The sequence below is a fragment of the Aphelocoma coerulescens genome, chromosome 2 (assembly GCF_041296385.1).
Source record: "Aphelocoma coerulescens isolate FSJ_1873_10779 chromosome 2, UR_Acoe_1.0, whole genome shotgun sequence".
In the NCBI taxonomy this organism is placed as follows: domain Eukaryota; kingdom Metazoa; phylum Chordata; class Aves; order Passeriformes; family Corvidae; genus Aphelocoma; species Aphelocoma coerulescens.
The window spans coordinates 116,786,045-116,806,926 of record NC_091015.1 but is presented as its reverse complement, the minus strand read 5'-3'; the positions used below and the strand labels follow the sequence as shown (position 1 = coordinate 116,806,926).

Below are 20,882 nucleotides of genomic sequence, written 5' to 3'. Positions count from 1 at the left end.
CATAAACTTTCCACAGCTTCTATTATTTCCCTGCCCTTTTGCATAACTTCACATTTCTTTATAATGAGTTAACTGAGTCATATAAGGTGTGATGATACTGTCTATAAAGGGACAAACTGTATGCTTTTGCTTGTTGATTGAATCCAACTAAACTCTTTGTCCCAGAAACTCAAGGTTCTAAGTTTCACAGATAAGCTCCTCATTTCCCCAGGAAGTGAGTAGCTCAAAATAAATATTGCCCACTGACACTTTCCTTTATAGTGGTTATAGAAATCCAGTTAGAGAAAGCCACTTCAAATAAGAAAAGGTTGTAGATTTTTATATAATACTTTCAACACTCCAGTTGACAGGTTTTGTGCATGGCAGTATCTTCAATTTTCTTCTGATGGTGTCTTGTTATTTTTTTGTGACCAGTTAGAATCAAACTTCTCAGGAAGTACCTGAGTGTTCCCAAATACACTTCCCCTACATCAATATACTTAGCTTTCTCAGCCTCTCACTTTGGCAGTGCTCTTCTGAAATTCCTGTGATCTCATGTCAGCTAACATCAGTAATTTCATCATGAAAACAACAAGCTTTGCTGTCCTTGTATATAAATCAAGTCATGCTAGTGTTTCCAACCTTCCTAATGTAAATGCTACGTTATAAGACTGAGGACTCCATGTCTGAAAGAGGTCATAATTTGCCTCCTCGAAGAGTGTTTACAAAACAAAAGGAAATCTTGCGGATTTCTGTTGCTTCATGCAAATGCATTATCATCCTTTTCTCCAAAGACAAAATCTGAAGTCTTGTAAAGATCAATGCTTTGAAACATTATTCTACCTGAAATCTCTCTCACCATTCCTGACAGAGAACCTACAGGGAAAAGTTTACTTTGAGTTGACCTTTTAAAAACTATTTAACATGGTATTTTTGTGATTAAAATTATTAAATTACCTGTGTGCAATATGATATCTCTTCACACATGTGATTAAAAGACATCTCAGAAAAAAAGGGGGGTTAAAAACATCAGGGAAGATGACAAGAGAACCAGCCCAGAGGCATGTACAGGACCTGATGCACTGCTGACTTTCTGCATAGCTGTTTCTAACCTCTGCAGCAACCATGGTCCGTTTCAAGCTGGGCCCCCCGAGAGGCAGGAGACATGAAAAAACAGATGATGATTGAGCATTAATTGAAATTCCAAAGTAAATATGACTTTAAAATATTTTTTTCTCTATATTATGTAATCTTTTTAATATGTAGCAGTAGATGTGCAGCATTACGGTCTAAGGTTTGCAGGGAAAGGAGGGTAAAGGTAGCCGTAAAAAAATAAGGCAAGCTTGCAGCCACTGGTCTTTAGGAAACTGATAAAGTTACTCTGAGACCAAAGATCTCATATTTCCTCTGTTCCAGCTCTATCAGTAAGTCTAAGGAAAAGGTATTGCCTCCCTACAAATCCTTCTTCCTTTTTCAACACCGCTTGATCAGAAACTTTGGGGTCAGTTTTACCCAAGTGGCAGAAAGACAGAGCAATTATGTTCCTGCACCATAGAAGTGGAGTTGGTAGGAGTCAACATATACTAAAGATATGCAAGGCTGGAGGAAAAAATAAGTGCATCTTACAGAGAGACTCCAGTCTTTCTGAACATACCTTTTCAGCTGCAGTAGCACTTTGCCAAAACATTTTTCCTTTCCCCCTCTATGACAGCATGCTGGAAAGTGCTTTGCAGAGACCTTTCCTCCCTTCCCCCACATCACATTATTCTTTACATCTTCTCTCTTACACTGAGCAAATGATGCAGAAAGAGTGGCCAGTGTTTTCCACACAAAACAATTTGTTGACTGTTAGAGGGCATATGGGCAGGACAAGTGCTGCCTTCAGCAGGGTATCTGTGCCCTCTGTCATTATTTTCTGCTCTCGCTGCCCGTTCCTAGCTCAAAGCAAGCCCTACTTCCGTCCACTACTCACAGCAGTCGTTTAAAGGACAAGAGTTTTTTTGTGGCTGTACTGCAATTCACAATGCCAACACAGAGAGCCTCGTTCCTTCTCTAGTTTTTGTCTAGGAACAAACACAAAAGATGGGGTGGGGGAAGGGAAGGAGAGATGGAAGAGTGCCCCATTGTTTCTTCTGGTGTATACGATATTCCTTGCAATGTTCACAGACTTATCATATATTAACTGGGTTACCTACAGAATATTAAATCATTATAAAAATATTAAAATACCTGAGGGTAAGTTGTTTTCATTTCTATAACTAGAGAAGTAGAAATACCATTGTTTTTATTTAAACTAATTATCCATGTCTGACAATTACTTTTTAACTGGTATTCAAATCTAGTTGCTATTTTGGGGAGGTACTTTTAAGCACATGATAGGTAGCAAACACAAATATTTCTGAGATTTATCTACCATAACTCAGTACTACCGTTTTATATAAAAAGGATTAAATGTGATTTTCCAAGATACCTTCTTTTTCACATGAGTTAAGTTTTATGAGTCCTTTTGTGGGCCTCTTTATTCATAGCCACATTTTTATAACACAACAAAATCATGTGCACTAGTAGATGAAAACAAAGAAGGAGCATTTAAATTCCTGGAGATTTAAAAAATCATGTTTCCATGCCGAACAACACAAAGTAAAATCCTCCTACCATCAGTCATCTCACCAGTGAATGTACTGTGAATATCCAATTTAATTTACTATTGTAAATCAAAGAGTAGATAAAGTTTTAGTGTACTTAAAACTGAGGAAAGCTATGTTAGATTTGGAAGAGCTCAGGGAAGGACCTACAAACACAAGTACGTGGGGCTCTGACCCCCAGGGAAAGTAAAAAAAATGAAGTTCCAGCTAAGTTATCCTTTTACAGCTATTACCATTTCTTAGCTTATCATTTTACAATTACTATCTCTGCTAGCTTGAACACATAACTGAGTATAACAGTGAAAAAAAGATATCACAAACCTGTGCTATCTTTAGCTCTTTAGTTTCTCTCTAAGAAGAAATATGCCTAGCCTGCCCTATTAAAATTTTTTCATTTACCTGATTGTCCTTTATTCCATCCTCAGCTAAGCACTGGACTGTGGATAATGTAATCTCAAAGTATCTCCAGGAAAGAATTCAATTTTTTCCTTCTGTTATGAATGTTTAGGTAGGCAAATTGCAGTCAGTCAAAGTTTTGCTTTGAGGGTAAACATTTGACCCAGTTGATACAGAGAGATGGTCAACACTCAATTAGTCACTGAAATGAAAAGATTTCTTTCCATAAATGGCGTGCGTGCAATAGGCAACAGAATTAAAACATCCCATCTTCACTGAGACAAGGAGTACAAACACAGTGGGATAAAACACTCCTTGCTCCACATAACTTTTATCTCCTAAAATCAATTGGAACTTTTTCATGTAAAACGTTACAAATTTTGCACTACTTCACTTGTTACAGTACAGAAACAATCATCGTCCATCTAGGGAAAAAGGGGGTACAGCACACTTCAGGTCTGCCTCCCTCTCCAACAGGCAGAATGGGTTTGATGCAGAGGTAAATAATGAGATGACAATAGAGCTGCTGCCTTCCAGGGAGGCTTCCCGTGGCTGTTCAGGCAGCAGCAGTGAGGGGGGAAGGAAGAGCCTTGCCCTTGCTGCACCTGATAGCAACATCCCACTGGTAAGTGTAGAGATTTTGAAATAGAATTCTGCTCTGTGTTCAAGGAAAAAACAATTATAATTTGTGAATTTAAGTACTTTGAACCCCTCTGAAAGGTTCAAACAAAGTATTTTTCCATTTTGCATGTTTTCATATAAAGTTGAAATAAAATTTGCCATGTTATTGAAATGAAATCCTGAAATTGGGCTGGAAAGCTCTGCAATGAAAGAATGATGCTCTCACATTGTGCCTGCTTCAAAAGGGAATTTTCTCAGTGCCAGTCTGTGTCATTGGAAAATGTCACTGAAAAATGCCTAGCTGACTTCGGGTAAGTGTCTAACTTCCAAGAGTTGTCTCTCCATCTCTGGGATGTGGAAAAGGAAAGTGGAAGTTGTGTATTGACCCTCAGTCTTGTCTTAAAAGAGTGCAGCAGTGTGCTCTCTGATACTTGAAACTGATGGCAAATCTGGCTTACCTCCCTGCTACACAAGCACCTCAGGTATTTTTAGGTATAAAAATATCAGAACTATTTGTGTTCTGAAGGGTGCAGAATAGCTTGAGAGCAACGCTAAGCTTCATAAGAACCAACATGACAAATTTGCAGCCTTATTTGTTAAATGCCAAATGATATTCCATTTTTCAGTGCTTAAGCCCACCATCTCTGCTGCAGAATTCATTGGTTTCTCCAGCCTACCTCAACATTGAGATTTTTTTGTTCTTGCACACAGCCGGCAGTCTGGCAAGCTAATCGTCCTCTGCTGATTCTACCAGATGCCTGTGAAATAGAAAGCTGCCCACCACCAAACAGACTGGCAGCTTTATGACTGTGACAATTGCTTGTGGCAAAATTATAATTAGTACACCAATGTTGCTATGCATTCTAAATTGGATCACACTGATTCCTGCTCCAGTTTTTTCAGACACTCTGAGTATGATTTTTAAACAATTGTGAAAACAGCTGCATGCTGATTGCCATTAAAACCAATATCCACCAGATCTTAGCATCAAACGTGGTGATGTTTCTCTCGCTACTCCAAGAGACGGTTTCAGTGGCAAGAACTATGTTGTGTTGGTCCAGGGAAGGCTGTCATTGTTCTTCCCAGAGCATAAAACATCCTTGAATGATTAGAGATAACAGCTTGTGTAATGTCTCCAAGTGGTTGCTGACATGCAGATTACACAGACTTTTTGCTAAACAGAACACTTTATACAAGGCTGTTGCTGTGATTAAATATTTTTCATGTGTTTCCATTCCAAACATTTTTAAACACCTCTAAGAAAGGGAGAGTAGGTGGAGAAATACGACATGCAGAGAAAAATACTTAGACATTTAACATTTTACAAAAAATATTCTTGAACAGGTCAGAAATGCTGTGCTTCCCTCTGATTGCTGCCCAAAAATGGCTGTCATGTCACTGCCTGATCTCTGTGAGCGTGCAAGATGTAATTCCACCAATTTTTTTTTAATACAGGTTGGTGTTGCTTAGGGAAAGGACACGCAGGGTGCACACCTCTCTTTAACCAGTGCAGCAAGTTATTTTCAGCCTAGTGCAGCTGGCATGAGGTCTCATGGAGGTGTTTGGTGGTGGGGGAGGAGACATCTTTCCAGGGAAGGTGGGGTCTCCTGAACCAAACAGGAACCATCACAGGTGGTGGTTTCTCACCTCCCATAGTAAAGCCTGGCTGAAATCAGCTGCAGTGCACTTGCAGACTAGTGAAACCAGCCTATTGTGAAATAGAGAGCACAGCAGGCATGCTAAATACCATTTTAAGGCACTTGAGATAAGAGTTAAGATGAGATGCTCTATTTGTGCCAGACAGCTGTGTTGCAGGCTAGTGGAACCTTCCCCAGAGATGCTTCCTGCTGCAGGGGTGATGGCAGGTGCCAGGACTCTGGGCCATCCCTGGCCCCCCAGATCCAACATTTCTTTGGACAGACCCACAGGAAAGCCCCAGGGGGCTGCCCAGTAAGGCTTCACAACCTGCTGCACACACAGAGCAGGTGGGGGGTGGGCAGCCCTTGCAACAAGCAGGACAGTTTTGCCATGCATTTGCTAACTGGCTGGTTGTAAGTTTTATAAATCACAGAATGGTTTGGGTTCGAAGGGACCTTAAAGGTCATCCAGTTCCAACCCCCCTGCCACAGGCCAGGACAGCTTTCTCTAGGTCAGATTGCTCAGACCTCCATCCAACCTGGTCTTGAACATTTCCAGGGATGGGGCATCCACAGTTTCTCTGGGAAACATGTTCCTGTGCCTCACTACCCTCAGAGTAATGAATTTTTTTCTAATATCTAAACCTACTCTTAGTTTGAAGTCATTCCCTCTTGTCCTATCACTATCTGCCCTTGTAAAAAGTCCCTTTCCAGCTCTCTTGTAGGCCCCCTTCAGGTACTGGAAGGCTGCAACCAGGTAACCATGAACCCTTCCCTTTTCCAGGCTGAACAATCTCAATTCCCTTAGCCTTTATATATAAGGCTTTTAGAACCACAAGCACCACAATATGAGATATTTTTCTTTGCATTGCTTACAGCAGAGCAGCACTTGGAATAAAATCTTGCTGGTCAGAGCTCCCAATGGAGAATGTTCAAAGGAACATACCAGGAACAGTGGCTCTTGCTTCCTTAATGATAATGTGCTTTGTAGGCATTTAGTGATGGCTGCAACAGATATGAATAAAACACCATTCACACACTGCCACTACATGATCTGTCCTCCCATTTTGATTTTCTACAAGGTAGGTGCAAGGTTGGGAAGCCAAAATGTTTGGGGAAGAAATGAAAAAAATCACATGGCAGTCAAAGCTGTTTATGAACATTTGCTGTAAGGCAAACAAATGGAGAACAGAAAACCTGTGCCTGAGATTCTCTTGCACACAGCTCACACAGCCACTGTCACTCAGCAAGGACATGTGGGTGTCTCAAAGGGACACCACAAAGGGAGTGATCAGCAGCCAGCATTGAAAAATCCAACTTTGGAGCTGAGATGTGCTGATTATAAATAGCTGTGGTCACCATCATAATGCTGAAGACCTAAACACTCTTTACTGTTCAGGATGGGTCTTTCTGTTGGTATTGCAAATGCCATCATCTTTTAAAAGAAAATACTCTTTCAAGACAGTTTCATTATTCAAGGCCTGCCAGTGAGCAAGTAAATCACCCTTACTCATGCAGTGATTAGTCCAGACAAAAGAGAAGGGAAAAAGTCAGAAACAAAAACTGTCCTTCCGGGCATCTTCTTTATCATTCTTCCTAGTGGATCTTAAAAAGGAGCAAAAGGAAAAAAAAACATAACCCAAACATCAAACAAGTCATACCAGCTTAAAATATCTCCCTTGAATAAGGAAAGGTACCAATCCATTGTGTGACAATACAAAAATTCTATTAGTATGTTAGCACAATGTCACATATTAATATTGACCTAAGATATTATTGAAACTACTTGTAGTTGAAAGCAACTCTTCTATTCCCATACTATGTTTTACCTGAAGTGAGGGAAATCAAGGAAGGAAGCAAAACAAGGGGGAACAAAAACAGTTTTGGAGGTTTTATGGACACATAGGAAAAGAGTCAGTGGGGAAAATCTCTACTACTGCAGACTAGCAATGAGTAAGGTATGGCTGAGGGACAGCTGGAAAACCCAATAAGACCAATAGCTTATGTTTTTTTCCAGGAATGGTGTAAAACAAATAGCAAACACTGTCTCATGGAGCAATTGTTTGTGTATTACATGGTTTTCTCTCACTGGTGCTTGCTCTTTTCAGATGGTCTTTACAGTTTGGTATCACATAGTGCTTGGTACACTGTGGAAACAGACAGCAAATGGGAAACTGTTGATCCAGTTAAACATTAGCAAGTTATAGGCAGTTAGCAATTAAGTGGATTGATCCTTTTGGTGCTATTTGGAAAGCAGCTGGAAGACTTTAGGGATGTAATGGAAAAATTACAATCAAAAGTAATCCAGCTCCCCATTTTCTTCAAAACAGCTGCTTCTTTTCATTGAGGAACTTTGCATGTCTTGCTAAAATTTCCTATTGATTCACATACTTTGTGAAAAGCATTTATTAAGTTATAATATCTTCTGTGGTTTGTTTTGGGTTTTTTTTTTGGATTGAAAATACAAATTGCCAGAAATTCACAACAAAATTCCACACAAATGGATAAGAGCAAGAAATTGCGCATGGTAATTTGCTCACAGGTTGTCTCTCACCTTGTTTCATAGGTGTTGGTGTGCTACCTTCAATGACTAACATTTAAACAATTAGCACAAAATCATCTTCTGAATACCATGGTTTGCACAGGAGAAACATTGTGGTGATTAGCTCTATGCAGTTAAGGGTGCATGTGTGTGGCTAGGGGAGGAGGGGAAGCAGTGTTCCTGCCTGTGCATATCTCCAGATGTTCAAAACAACAGGAGCCATCATCTCTAGCATCAGTACAGATACTACAGTACTCAAAGCTCAATTAAAAAAAAAAAAGTTATCCATTTCCAGAAACAGTGAAAAGTCACAGATGTTATGAATGTAGGGGCTATACTACTCCAGCATGTTCCCACGCTCCTTCATCCACTATTTTCTCCACAGCTGCATCCCCAGGCCCTACCCAATAGCCCCCTCTGAGGAAAACCAGTACCAAAAGGATGAAATCCATGGAAATATACAGCTTTTATAAGATGTTAGGCAATTTAGCTATTAATAACACTTGACGTCACACCTTCAGGGAAGCAAGAATGCTACTGAAGGGGAGATAAAATAGGCCAGCTTCAACTCAGTATGGCTACAAGAGCTGCAGCCAGCCAAAGGCAGCCCTACTGCAACTCACTTCTCCAGAATAATAATGCTCTTTAAACTATCTCTGCAAGATCTCTGTTTCCAGTGATTTTGCTGTCAGCAAATTAAAAACAATAAAGAGACAGATAATATACTTGTGGTAATTTGAATACTATTTCACGTTAATTAGCCAGGTCAGCCTAGCTGCAACACTTGAGTTAATTGTGGGAAAGTGGTATCATCAGTTCACTGCTAGGTAGCAGTGACAGAGCTGTTCAGCAGCTAATCCATCATTCAGAGACAGAAGCAGCATTTTGAAAGAAGATATAGAGCTTCAGGCATTGCTTTTTCTCTGTGACCCACTGATGGAGCTTGTTATTAGTATTAATGTTTTACTAATGAAGATGGTAAAGGAAAGGGACATTTACAGATATGCCTAGACTAGGGACTCCTAGCTCTCTCTATCATGGTCCATTTCCCAAAAGGACAGAGCCCTTGTAATTCCAAAGCTGTCTTTGCTTATCTGGCTAACACTGTGTCCGCGGTCACACAGGCATTAGGAACACTCTGTGCCATGCAGCAGTGCTCTCCTCCGTACCTCCACTCCCACCAGACTTGGTGCAGAAGGACAGCATCAGTTGTGACGTTTCTGTGAGGCAAAACTTGTTAGCAAAAGATTCAGCACTGCAGCAGCAGAGCCGTGTTTTCCCCCTGACCCCAGCACTGCTCTGTCTTGCTCAGTACTAGCAGAAAATTTTCACATCCCCAGGGGAGCCCTCAGGACCCCTGCAAGCTCCACTCTGCTTTTCTGGACAGCATTTTCCCTGTCTTCTTTATAAAGTTAGTCTCTCACTTTGTTCTTCATAAATGCTGCTTAGAAAGCCCAGTGACAACCTGCTTAGAGGAGAAAAAAAGGAGCATTTGTCCTCTCTGAATACAGTACAGCACACATACAAATATACCTCTTAGCTATAAAGGATTTCTTCTTCTTTCCAGAAGTAACTTATAAGAGTTTGCTCACTATAAGTCAAATACAGCTGATTAAGAGGGGTTACTGTTCGTATAAAAATAATTTTCCTTGTCATGACAAAACTTATTAAAATATAGTAAAAAACCACAAATTGCTGCCATCAGTTAGAAATATTTGTGATACAAAAATAGACAATTAATGGGCATGTGAAATTGCATCATACTGATCCCAGGCCAATAGTTTATTATTACCCAGTTTGCGGGGCAGTTTCCTCAACAGAAGGCATCAAATTGGGTAAGACACTTCCATTGGATTAGCCCACTGGGTCATTTTCTGACTGTTGGTACAGCTCACTGTAGAAGTAGACATGTTTTAAATATCAGCAAAACTTTAATTTTATTTCTATACCACATCATAAAAAGAATAGGTTAGCTGTAGCTTTTTGACCTTATGAAAGAAAAGGCAGTAAGCCAATAGAAAGAGCCCAACCTAGCTGATTGCTCTTTTAGGTCCATGACCTCTAAGTGCTAAAGGTTAAAAATAAATAAATGCACAGTAATAGCTGTCAAGACTTTTTTTCTGTTTATGCAGTGTGCAACTGGTTTGCATTTTCCATGCTCTCACTGAAGGTGTGCATCCACATTTTTTCTCCCTATGACAATACTTAAAACAAAACAAAACTAGCTCTTCTCTCAAATACAAGATCCGAGTGTATCTCCCACATCTTCCCCCCTCTCCACCCCAAGAAAGAGAAACAGCATTTTAATCCCTGAGAAAAAAGATTATTTTCAGTGTGGAGCCAACATGTATGGTTGCTATGGTGACATAACAGTTGGCTAAATTCAATCAGTTCTCCCTATTATATGGTATTTTGTTTAAGATCACTACTTAAAGAAGACTCCCTTCCCCCCATCATTTAAAGGTACTCAACAGGCTTATTACTGTACTGACCACTTTGACACAATCTCACCTTGATGTGAAGCCTCTTCCCAAGGGAACCTCCAATAAGCAGCAAGAATAATCAGCTAATAAACTGTGAAGACATATGACACGTTGCATTCTCCCTTTACCTTCCTCTATCTTATCTGATACATTCCTGAATCCTTATACACTAATGTGTCTTTGCAGAGGCTATTTTTAACACATCAGCTACCTAAGCAGCTGGCTGTTTTTTTCCCCCACTACATGTTTTCATTTTCTGACATTTTTCAAATAAGTATAATTCAATTTTCAGCTATGCAGAAGTTTAGCCACAGTGGAATCATCTTGAAACCCCACAGTAACATGTGTAATGTTCAACATCACTAGGACTGGGAGCTTTTTAGAGTCACTAAAGGCAATTTCCACTTCCCAAATAAGAAAAGTATTAAGGCTTACGAAGGGAGTTTGAAAAAAATTTGATTGAAGTAGATAGGAGGTCACTTTAGTCCCATAAATATGTCTAAAATGGCCATAAAAACAGTGAAAAATGAGTATAGTTGACATGGGAGTCAGAGAAATCTCAGTACAGGAAAGACATGGACCTGCTGGAGCTGAAACACCTCTCCTATGAAGACAGGCTAAGAAAATTGGGATGGTTCAGCCTAGTAAAGAAAATGCTCCAGGAAGACCTCATTGCAACATTCCAGTATTTAAAGGGGGGACTTTAAGAGAGATGGAGACAGATGTTCTAGAAGGGCCTGTAGCAACAGAACAAGGAGTAATGGTTTTAAATTGTAAAAGGGTAGATTTAGACTACAAGAAATGTTTTACAGCAAGGGTGGTAAAACACTGAAGTGGTTTGCCCAGACAGCTGCCATGCCTGGAAACATTCAAAGTCAGGTTCGATGGGACTCTGAGCAACTGCTCAACTTGAAGACATCCCTCCCCGTGGCAAGGAGGTTGGACTAGGTGACTTAAAAGTTCTTTCCAACCCAAACCACTCTGATTCCATAATCCTAAATGGCACCCAGTGTGTTTGTTAAGGCTTTAAGAAACTGGTTATTAGATTGTCCATCTTAAAACAGAGCCTTTTGTGCCCTGTTTCATCATGCAACCAATCTCTAGAAACTCCACAGTAAAAGTACAGGGAACAATGGCACAGAGTGTCTCTACCTTGCAAGCAGAGTGAAATGGTGGTCTCTGTGCAACACCCCGAGATAATTATGGCAAATCTGGATTTGAGCAACACTTTTACATCGGCATACAGCGATAGACAAGGGATAATGGCTTTAAACTGAATGAGTGTGTCTTTAGATTATGTATTAGGAAGAAATTACTCACAATAAAGACAGTGAGACACTGAAACAGATTGCCCAGAGAATAGATGCCCCATCCCCAAAAGTTTTCAAGATTGGATGGGGCCTTTGTCAAACTGGTCTAGTGGAACGTATCCCTGCACACGGCAGGGGGCAGAAATAGAGGACCTTTAATGTTCCTTCCAACCCAAACCGTTATATGGAGACTGCAGATGCTAGCAAGATGTAGGTTTTTTACACATGCAGGGACCAACACTGAAATCCAGGAGTCTCAGACATTCACTTTCCTTCCTTTTTAGCCCTATCCACCCCCTGTTGCCACTCATGGAAGTGGGTTCCAGATTTACTGACGGCCTCGAGCCAGTGCTGGGAGAAAGCAATTGTGCCACATCCTCATCCTGCTATTCAAAAAGAAATACTCCCAGAATTGATGATCTCTTGGGACAGGGAATAAAGCCTGAACTGAAGCAAGCCTTGCACTGTCTCTGCAGCATCTCAGTAACTGTAGGGGCTCCTTTCAGCTTTTGTCTTTTCCTTCTCATCCTTGCTGTTCATTCATCATAAAAACACACAAGCTCATATTTTAATGACAACTTGAAAGATCTCTTTTCCTCTCTTTCTAGCCAAGGACATTGGATTCAACTCAAAATACTGTTTCAAAATGTTTTCCCCACTTAAAAAGCTCACTGAGAAAATTACCTAAGAAATTCTGAAAAATTTATTTTATCCAGCAGTTGAAAACTATGCTAATCCTGACAAACCAACTCCCAAATTAAAATTGTTGCAATAACATAATTGTGTAAATTTATATTGTAAGACTGCTTCACCCACCGATGTGGCAGCACAAAAAAACTCACATCTAACCAAGGGAAAAGGTCTCAATAAGATGTATGGTTTGCAATGGCAGCAAGGCTGAGGCCTTTAATTTGCCATACTTTTTCAATTCCACTTTTATTTTTATTCCAAAGTCAAATAGTTAAGTTGACAGTAAAGAAAACAAAGCACACGAGCAGAGAGAGAATTGCAAGGTATCTTAATGTAAAAAAAAAAAAAAAGTATTTCAAAGTTTTAAAAAGGATTGTCTGCTACAAATCTGCAAAGCAAATCTGAAACTATCATGGAATGTATTAGTGTTATTTACATTCAATTATTTGCACTAAACCCTCTATGACTGATGCCTGGAAGAAGAGATTTATTTTGTGCATTAAAGGATCTTCTATTTGGAGTTTACAATGAGCAGATGGGAGCAACTGAGAGTAATAATCTTTTTCTTCCAGTGTACTTAAATAAGTCACCAGATATTGCCTGCTGTTAAAACAGAATGGAGCTAATGCCATCTATAGATATTACTGCATTTTCTATGCTGAGAAATGCTTAGGAAGTTTTGACAGTTGTTTGGATACTACCAAAAATTCCTTCCAGGATCCTGGTCTTTACTGTGGAATAAGGTAAGTTTTAAAAGACAGACACTAATGACATCAATAAACTTTACTTGATAGGTACCATAGCAACACCACTACCAAACTCTGATGAGCTCTGGAAGGTGTCAGAAACATTTCAGCAGTTTTATTGAATTTTCAAAACTGATTTACAAAGGTTAATGCACATCAATTATTTACTTGCAAACCCTCTGAAGGTTGCTGGGTTTCGAAGCATGTAATTGATGGAGGACCGTGAAAGTGGAGGTTTCACGGACTGGCTCAGCTAGATGGCGTAAACATACCTGAGAAGCCATGGCTCTTCTTTAGGGAGAAAGTATTCCAAAGCTTCAGGCCAGGGACCTTGACAGCAGCTCACAATATTAGACAAAGTCTTTAAGTTCCATCTTTGCTGCTGATTTGAGTCCTTTTAGGTAAACCTAGCTTGAAAATGCAGTCACGTGTAAAAGAAAGTTGAAACTACCAAGACAAATTGTTTTGGCAGGAGATGAACTGTGCAAGGAGCAGAAATGCGAGAACCAGGAAGCAACACCTGAGCTAAACACCCGTGTGAATGGTTGACAGCAAGCAATTACAGGCAGCTTCCATAAATTCACCACCAAAGTTGAACCCTCAGTTCCACATTCATTTCTACTCTTTTCCTGCCTTTAGTTCACTTTTTATTTTGCTGTATTTGGGCTCATGTCCTCATTCACCATCCTTTTTCTTCAGAGGAAGTCTCAGAACCAGTGAAGCCCCAGTACCAGCCAGCATGAAAGCAAGCCCATTTCAGAAGAAGCATTACTAGGATGGCTACTGAACACTGGGAGCTTGGTTTTCCCAAAGAAAAGAAAATGGGAATGACAAGCTTAAAATTACTGTAAAATAGAGAAGTGCTTACTGAATACCTGTATGCTTTCTTATCACTCAACAGTTTGTTTGGCTTTTTTTTTTTTATCATGACTTTTCTAGATTGCCTTTTCAGAGAAGACACTGAAGCATAAATTTAAAAATCATTTATGTGCAACAGCATTGAAAGATTTAACAAAGAGCTCTAGGAAACATTGATTTCCAAACAATTTTTGTCAAAACACTGAACACACAAAGAAAAACAAACTCTGCCCAACATTTACATGAACAAAGCATCTGTTTGTCTCACTAAGTAGAAGAAAATAAAATCTTTTTTTTGTCCACAGAGGAGAAAAAAGTTTGGCGAAAAAGATTTGGATTTGGTCCAAAAAGCAACCAAGAAGATTTCAGGAACTTCCTCCAACCCCACAATTTTGAAGAGACCTGCTTAGCTAGTGTTTAAGTTTCTTATAACCTTAAAAGTTTTAGCTTTGCAGAGATAAGAAAGAGTCACCCCAATACCAAAGCAGCTCAGCCTCAGCCATACCTACATCTAATTAAGGCTCAACATTTCTGTGCCCATATCTCTGACAGTTTAATCCAATAAAACATACTCAGATTAGTACTACTGTATACTAACAGGATTAGTTCTTCTTGCCATCAAGCACATTTTACCTAAGGATGGCTAATGCCACTCTACCTTCTGAGAGTATTTTTATGAGAAGGGATCCTTTCCACTGACTTATTGAAGAGGAGGAGTTTGTGAAGGGGAAGTGAGCTGCAAGTTATCAGGAGGACTTTTCAGGCAGGTGTTCCAAGTCAACAGAGATGTGGTGTCTCGAAGTATGACGCAGACTCACTCTCCACAGACCTCAAGGTAGCATAGTGACCTTGGACAACTTTCATTTCAGAGGGCTCTCAGGTCCTTGTGCATCTCATCTCTTCTGCTAACGAGTTTTGGCACCTGAGCTCAACCTCACTTAGAGCTGTTCCTGCTTCAGCACTCTAAACTTCACCTTCATTGGTTCTAGCCCTCCAGTTTCTATAGCAAAGTTCTGAGCAGTTTTCTCAAAAAATGCAAACAAAGTTTGGAGATCAGAAATGAAAAGTCACAAATAGTCCTTTGGGCTACAACACATGTCCTGGAAAAGCAATGAAAATCAAAACTTTCACAACAGAGCATTTAAAAGAAGCCATATGCACTTTCCAAAGGAGGGTGTGAGGATATTTGAAGCATAGGCACATATAACTATCTGGGATCTAGGTAAGGTGGTCATTTCAGTGCAGCTCTGAAAGGTGGGGATTTTTGCAGCTATAACAAGGAATTCTTTCCTCATCTCAGCATATCAGAAACACAGCTTTCATTTAAAAAAACCCCAAACTACACTTATAAGAATGTACCACCGGGAATAGATCCTCTTTTTGAAAACCTTGGATGTATTTCTAACAAGGAAATAAGTTGCTATTTATAAACATCCTTGATCAAATAGCCATTGACGGATTGCTGAGACAAATATTCCTACCTCTACAATTTTACCTGAATTCAACAGCTTACACATGAAAAGCCCCACAGGTTGAATACATTCTCACGTTTCAGCAGCACTCAAAAATGGTGCACTTTGCATTACCTATGATCATCTGTCCTCATCTGCTTGATTGCTAGGTTTAATCTTGAAATTAAAATGCCCAACGAAATTTCAAAGATTCACATTACGTTCCACAGCATGTCAGTGGTTTTTAATTTTTAAATAACTTGCCTGTAATGCTGTGACTCAGAAGAAGTGTGAACAACAGAAGGAAACTTATTAGATTAAAAACTGTTTGTTGGAGAGAGCAGGGAAAATGAATTCACCCACAGGAACAGGTCCAATGTTTTATTTTATTAGCAGAGATTCAGGAGCCTTCTTCCCACTCCACTCTCCAGATCATGCACTAATCACTGTTGTAAGGAGCCATTCGAGTCAAGGCCATACAAAGCCTGAATATGGATTAAATTTGTCTCAAGTAACATAATAGTAGTCCCAAAGTTGAGTTCAGTTTAGGTTACAGCTTGGAGAAATCCATTCACCTCTGGACATTCCAGAAGGTGGGATTTTCCCAGCTTTTATTGCAGAAGCTCTCTATGGAGAGAGGTCCCCAAAAGCACTTTAGGTACTCAGCAGCCCTTCTCAGTCAATGCATAGCCTGGAGTCCCTTAGCAGATTATTGCAATCCCCTATATCTACTTTAAACATTTTAGTCAGAACTGCCAAAATCTTGGACATGCCAGCCATGTGCTTTCCTACTTTGAGCCTTTGCCTCCAGGATCCATTACTCAGGGATTTTTCCTACTGCCACAACTGAAGCAGGCAGGTGTATTTGCACACCCCAAAGCAAGCCCTGAAAAGAGTACAGCTGAAGTAAAAGATAGGGCCCTTTCACACTCAGTGCACAGTAGTTGAAGTGAAGCCATTAAAGTCCTGGGCACAAAAGTCACATTTTTCTCAGGAACATGAAAGTTTGCATTGCTGACTCACCAGCATGCCATGAGACGTGGCCTGGGACCACTTACACACACTCTGCCCTTCTACATGTCTGCACAGGATATGCACAGGGAGAAGTTTCTAAGTCCATGTAATACTTGTGTGCCGACCAAGTAACAGCAGATACTATTACAGCCCTGCCATGCACGGCTAGAACTAGACTGTGGCAAGGTTTTTTGGCATTTGGCATTGAAAGGCAAGCTGTTGTAGAAGAAAAGGTCGTAGAGTAGAGGTCTAGCATTGCTCAAAGGGGAGCCCAGGAACAGGGTGTCACAGTGTTTGGGAAGGCGAAACCTGGGAATTGCTGGGAAAATATGGGTTGATGACGATTAGTGCTGAAAGGAAAGAGATAGCAGAAGGCAGGACCAAAGCTGGCTACATAGCAGTTCTGAGTTTAAAAAAAAAAAAAGGAAACAGTTGTTAGTGGTTCAACTGTATTATTAAGTATTTCTTGGCATTCTCACAATTTCTTCCACTGGAAGTTTTCCTCCGACATGAACATACTGATATTTATTAAAAGAAAGCACACTTTGATATGTAAATAGATCACTGAAGAGACTCATGTGCCCTTGCAAAGGCATTAAAGGACACATGCACACACACACAGTAGGAGATGCTGATCAGGCAGCAGGTAGAAAGACAAGTTTATTTGGGCAAAAGAAAGATCTAAGCCAGAAATTCCTGTGTCCTGGGCTTGTGTCATGATATACCAGGACATTCAGCATAAGAGAAGTGATTCTTCTTTAGTGGCTTTTTGTAAGGAACAGGCCAGTTACACTGTTCAAGGAGAGGTCCCAGCTAGCAAGTGCACACAGAGCAGGCACTTCAGCACCTGGATTTGTGTGAAGAATTTATAGCCAAATTGAAATCAATTTCTGAAGGCAGCGACTCAGTCTTACCAGAGTGTCTTATTGTATATAATGTAAAATTAGCAGTTGAATAGAACAGTTCAGCATATTACCAGAAGAGGCAATAGTCTTATAGGAGTTAGCCCAAAGAGAAGTTTAAGGTTCTTCAAGAGAGTGAATTTATTTCTACGTATTTCGTATCACTAACATTTCATTCAGTGTTACAAATAAAACATTTTTTAAAGTAAAAACTACTTAATGAAACAATTTATTCTGGTTTTCCTTCACAGAACTGTCAAACAATATAGTAATTTTCTTAACACAAAAAATCTGAATATTCAAACCTAGCTATAGAGAAACTTCAAAATATATGTATTTTCATTAAACCAGTTTAATTATTTTGCTGTCTGAACAGAAAATATTTCTTTAATTATTTAAAATATACTAATTTTTAAAAAAGGAACAAAAATTCAAGATTTTCTTAAAACCAGTTCCCACCCATATGACATTCCCCCACCCCACTTTGTGCTCACAAACTTGGAGGTTATGATTACACATCTGAAATCCACAGCTGCATTAGGATTTCGGCAGAAGGTAAGAAACACAGTTACTCAGTACTTGCATCATATTTGGTGACCTGACAGATGTTTTACTAGCAGCTAGGAAAGAAATAATTGGCAAAATGAGCACACACTAAAGCAACACAATCTGCTTCTGAGAAGCAGTTATGGGCTTCAGGACTGAAACAGCCACATATAGACAAGTGTATTAGCAAGATACCCCAGGGAAGGAATAAAATTAACCAACCTCCTGACACAGAAGATGGCAGGTGAAGTATTCTAGGAGATGGAAGAATAGGACTGCTTTACTTCTGATTTTGAAGAACATGAACCTGGCTTAGGTTCTCTGTAGTGCACATTTGTTAACTATGAAAAAGGTAAAAACATACACCATATCAAAACTAAGCTATAAAAATTCTTGTAATGCACAGATTACACAGGAACCTTTTTAAAATTTTTTCCTACAAGGTAAGTGGACAAGAAAAAAGGAAAAAATAATCTAAGGCTACCAGATATGTAATTTTCAACCCATTTGACAACTGGTATTACAACAAGCAACATCATTTTCTTGCTTCCTGCCTTTCAAAGATACATGTGGCTTTCTCAGGTCCTCTGAGTACAAGAAATGTAACATCAGATGAAATAACTGTGGTAATAGCAAGGCAGTTTCAGGCTGTGAAACTAAACTGCAAAGTACAGCTGGGGAAAAGCCCTAAACTGAGCCAAAAGACTGCTGAATTAAGGCAGGCACAAAGCATTTAACACAACCTTTTATGTTAGAAGCAGTCGCCTTGGCAAAACAGTTTTCTATAAACTCCAGTTATTGTGCAGAATAAAATCCTTAAAGCTTGTTGTACTGAGCAGGAGCAAGCAGGCAGGAAGGACAGGGCTGCACTGTCTGCCTCCTCTGTGTGACTCTAGTGTCACTAGTGTCCCCATCCTCCTCATTCACTGTACAATCAAAAAGCAGCAGCAATCAGAGGAAACAAAATCCTTAATGTCACTGTGGCTTCATGTCTAATCAGTGATGGTGGTCTGTAATTCAGTTACTTAGATATGCATGATCTTGGTTTGGGAGAATGAGGCATAGGAATAAATCACAGGGTGAGAGAATGGATTGGGTTGGAAGGGACCTTCAAAAGTCATCTAGTCCAACCCCTCTGCCATGGGCAGAGACACCTTCACTAGACCAGGTTGCTCAAAGCTCTGACAATGTGGTCTTGAACACTTCAGGAGTGGAGCATCCACAACTTCTCTGGACAATCTGTTTCAGTGCTTCACCATCCTCACCATTAAAATTTTCTTCCTTATATTGAATCTAAATCTACCCTCCCTCATTTTAAAATCATTGCCCTTCTCCTGTTACTAAAAGCTCTTATAAAAAGTGTTTCTCCATGTGTCTGATAAGTACCTTTAAGACCTCATACTTGTGGCAAAGGTGCACCAGGCTGTATATCATCTACATTCCATCCATAAGAGATTCTCAGAATACTTAATAACATCTAATGAGTTCCATAACACCTGGGAAGCGTGCATGACATTTTACAGAGGCATGAAGAGGTATGGAAAGTTTGACTTGCTATACACTGGCTTTGCATCAAGCACCTGTCAGATATTTCAAAATGCACAGGTTACTTCAGCTTCTCAAGGAAAGTCAGAGCTCCAGTGACTGTTACACAGTTATTGTGGCATGTGCTGAGGAGCAGACCAAGGCAACGAGATAGCTTAGTAGAAATGGGAAAAGAAAACAGAGATTTGGTCCTGGTGAAATTTTGATCTGAACACCTATTTAGTATCTCTAAGATTAAATATTGTTCCTGTGCATTACACCCTGAAATATTTCTTCAGGAGCATGTTTTCTAATCAAAACAGTTAAAGCTGAGATTTTAGAAAAAGTCTAGTTTTCAGAATATGGGAAAAAAAGTCTTCCAGACTTTTTCAAGTGTTTCATATCAGTATTTTTATTATTGCAAACACATTTTATTGTTGTAAGCACATGCAAGCATCAGCGCACAAGTTGTCCAACAATCTCAACACTATGAATGAACCTAGAAGGTGATGTGATGAACCAGTTTGATTTAAAAGGTCTAAGACATAAATGTGTATTTTCCAAATTTATTCCAGGTTCATTTCCCTATTCCTCCTTTTGCTCTACACTGCTGCTGTAGAACAAAAGGTGTGTGAGAAAAGGGTTTGACACAATATCCTCTACAGTCAATTCAAGTGACTCAAATAAATTATGCAGTGTTAACAACTTCAGACAGTTTTCACAGGAGACAAATGAATGAGTCTTACGTCAAAATACATTAATGTTTCAAAAAGAACATTTTGTATTGGCAGGATTTGTAATCTTAAAAGCTGGAGAAACCACACCTTTCTCAGGGACTGTGATCAGTATTTCAAGGACAAATGAAGCTGCTAAGCAAAGCAAGAAATACTACCCAGGCTGTCCGTTTGTTAGAAGTATTTCCACTGACACGAACATAGTGTGCATTGACAAGATTATCTTTGGGGGATAAAATTATCATAGTCTCCATGGAAATAATGCATACCAAAGAGGAAAAAACTGAAAATTTTGGGGTGAGATTTTTGATCTGGTTTGGTTTTAGTTTTTACAGGGATAACAGCTCTATTATGTGCCTCTTATAAATGTTTACAGTCTCCTTTGTGACTTCAAGGTCTAGAGACCCTCAAAAGACTTTAAGGTCTAGGCCCTAAAGTACCTGAAATTTTCACATATCTCCCCCTGGAAGATGAATACAAGCTTTACAAGAAATGGACCTAAAGCAAATTATGTTTGAATAATTTCTGTTATGATTTGTGTTCTCTCCCAAACAACCACATGAGTACACAACTGGGTGGTTGGCCCTGCTTCATTTTTTACCCTTTAAAAAGGAAAAAAAAAAAAAAAAAAGAAGATATGGTCTATTAATATTACAAAAACTCACCAAGCCCAAGGGCTATTTTTAATAAGTTGTTTGGGTTTGTTTTCAGTCCTGATGGAATCAATCATATTTACTTTAGATTTTAAATCCTCACCCTGCTTCTGTGGAGTCCAACCACAAAGCACAAATTAAGTTTCCAGGT

General features: G+C 39.5%; 1 long non-coding RNA gene across 1 annotated transcript in view; it reads right to left on the bottom strand.

Annotated features, from left to right (window-relative positions):
* Nucleotides 1-17,771: 17,771 nt before the first annotated feature.
* The window catches only part of LOC138105882 (uncharacterized), a 38,087-nt gene continuing 34,976 nt past the window's right edge, over nt 17,772-20,882 (bottom strand). Inside the window, exons 5-6 of the long non-coding RNA XR_011148764.1 lie at nt 18,043-18,161; nt 17,772-17,894 (exon numbers count right to left, since the gene is read on the bottom strand). This is a non-coding gene — a long non-coding RNA (uncharacterized lncRNA). The remainder of the gene's footprint in view (nt 17,895-18,042; nt 18,162-20,882) is intronic.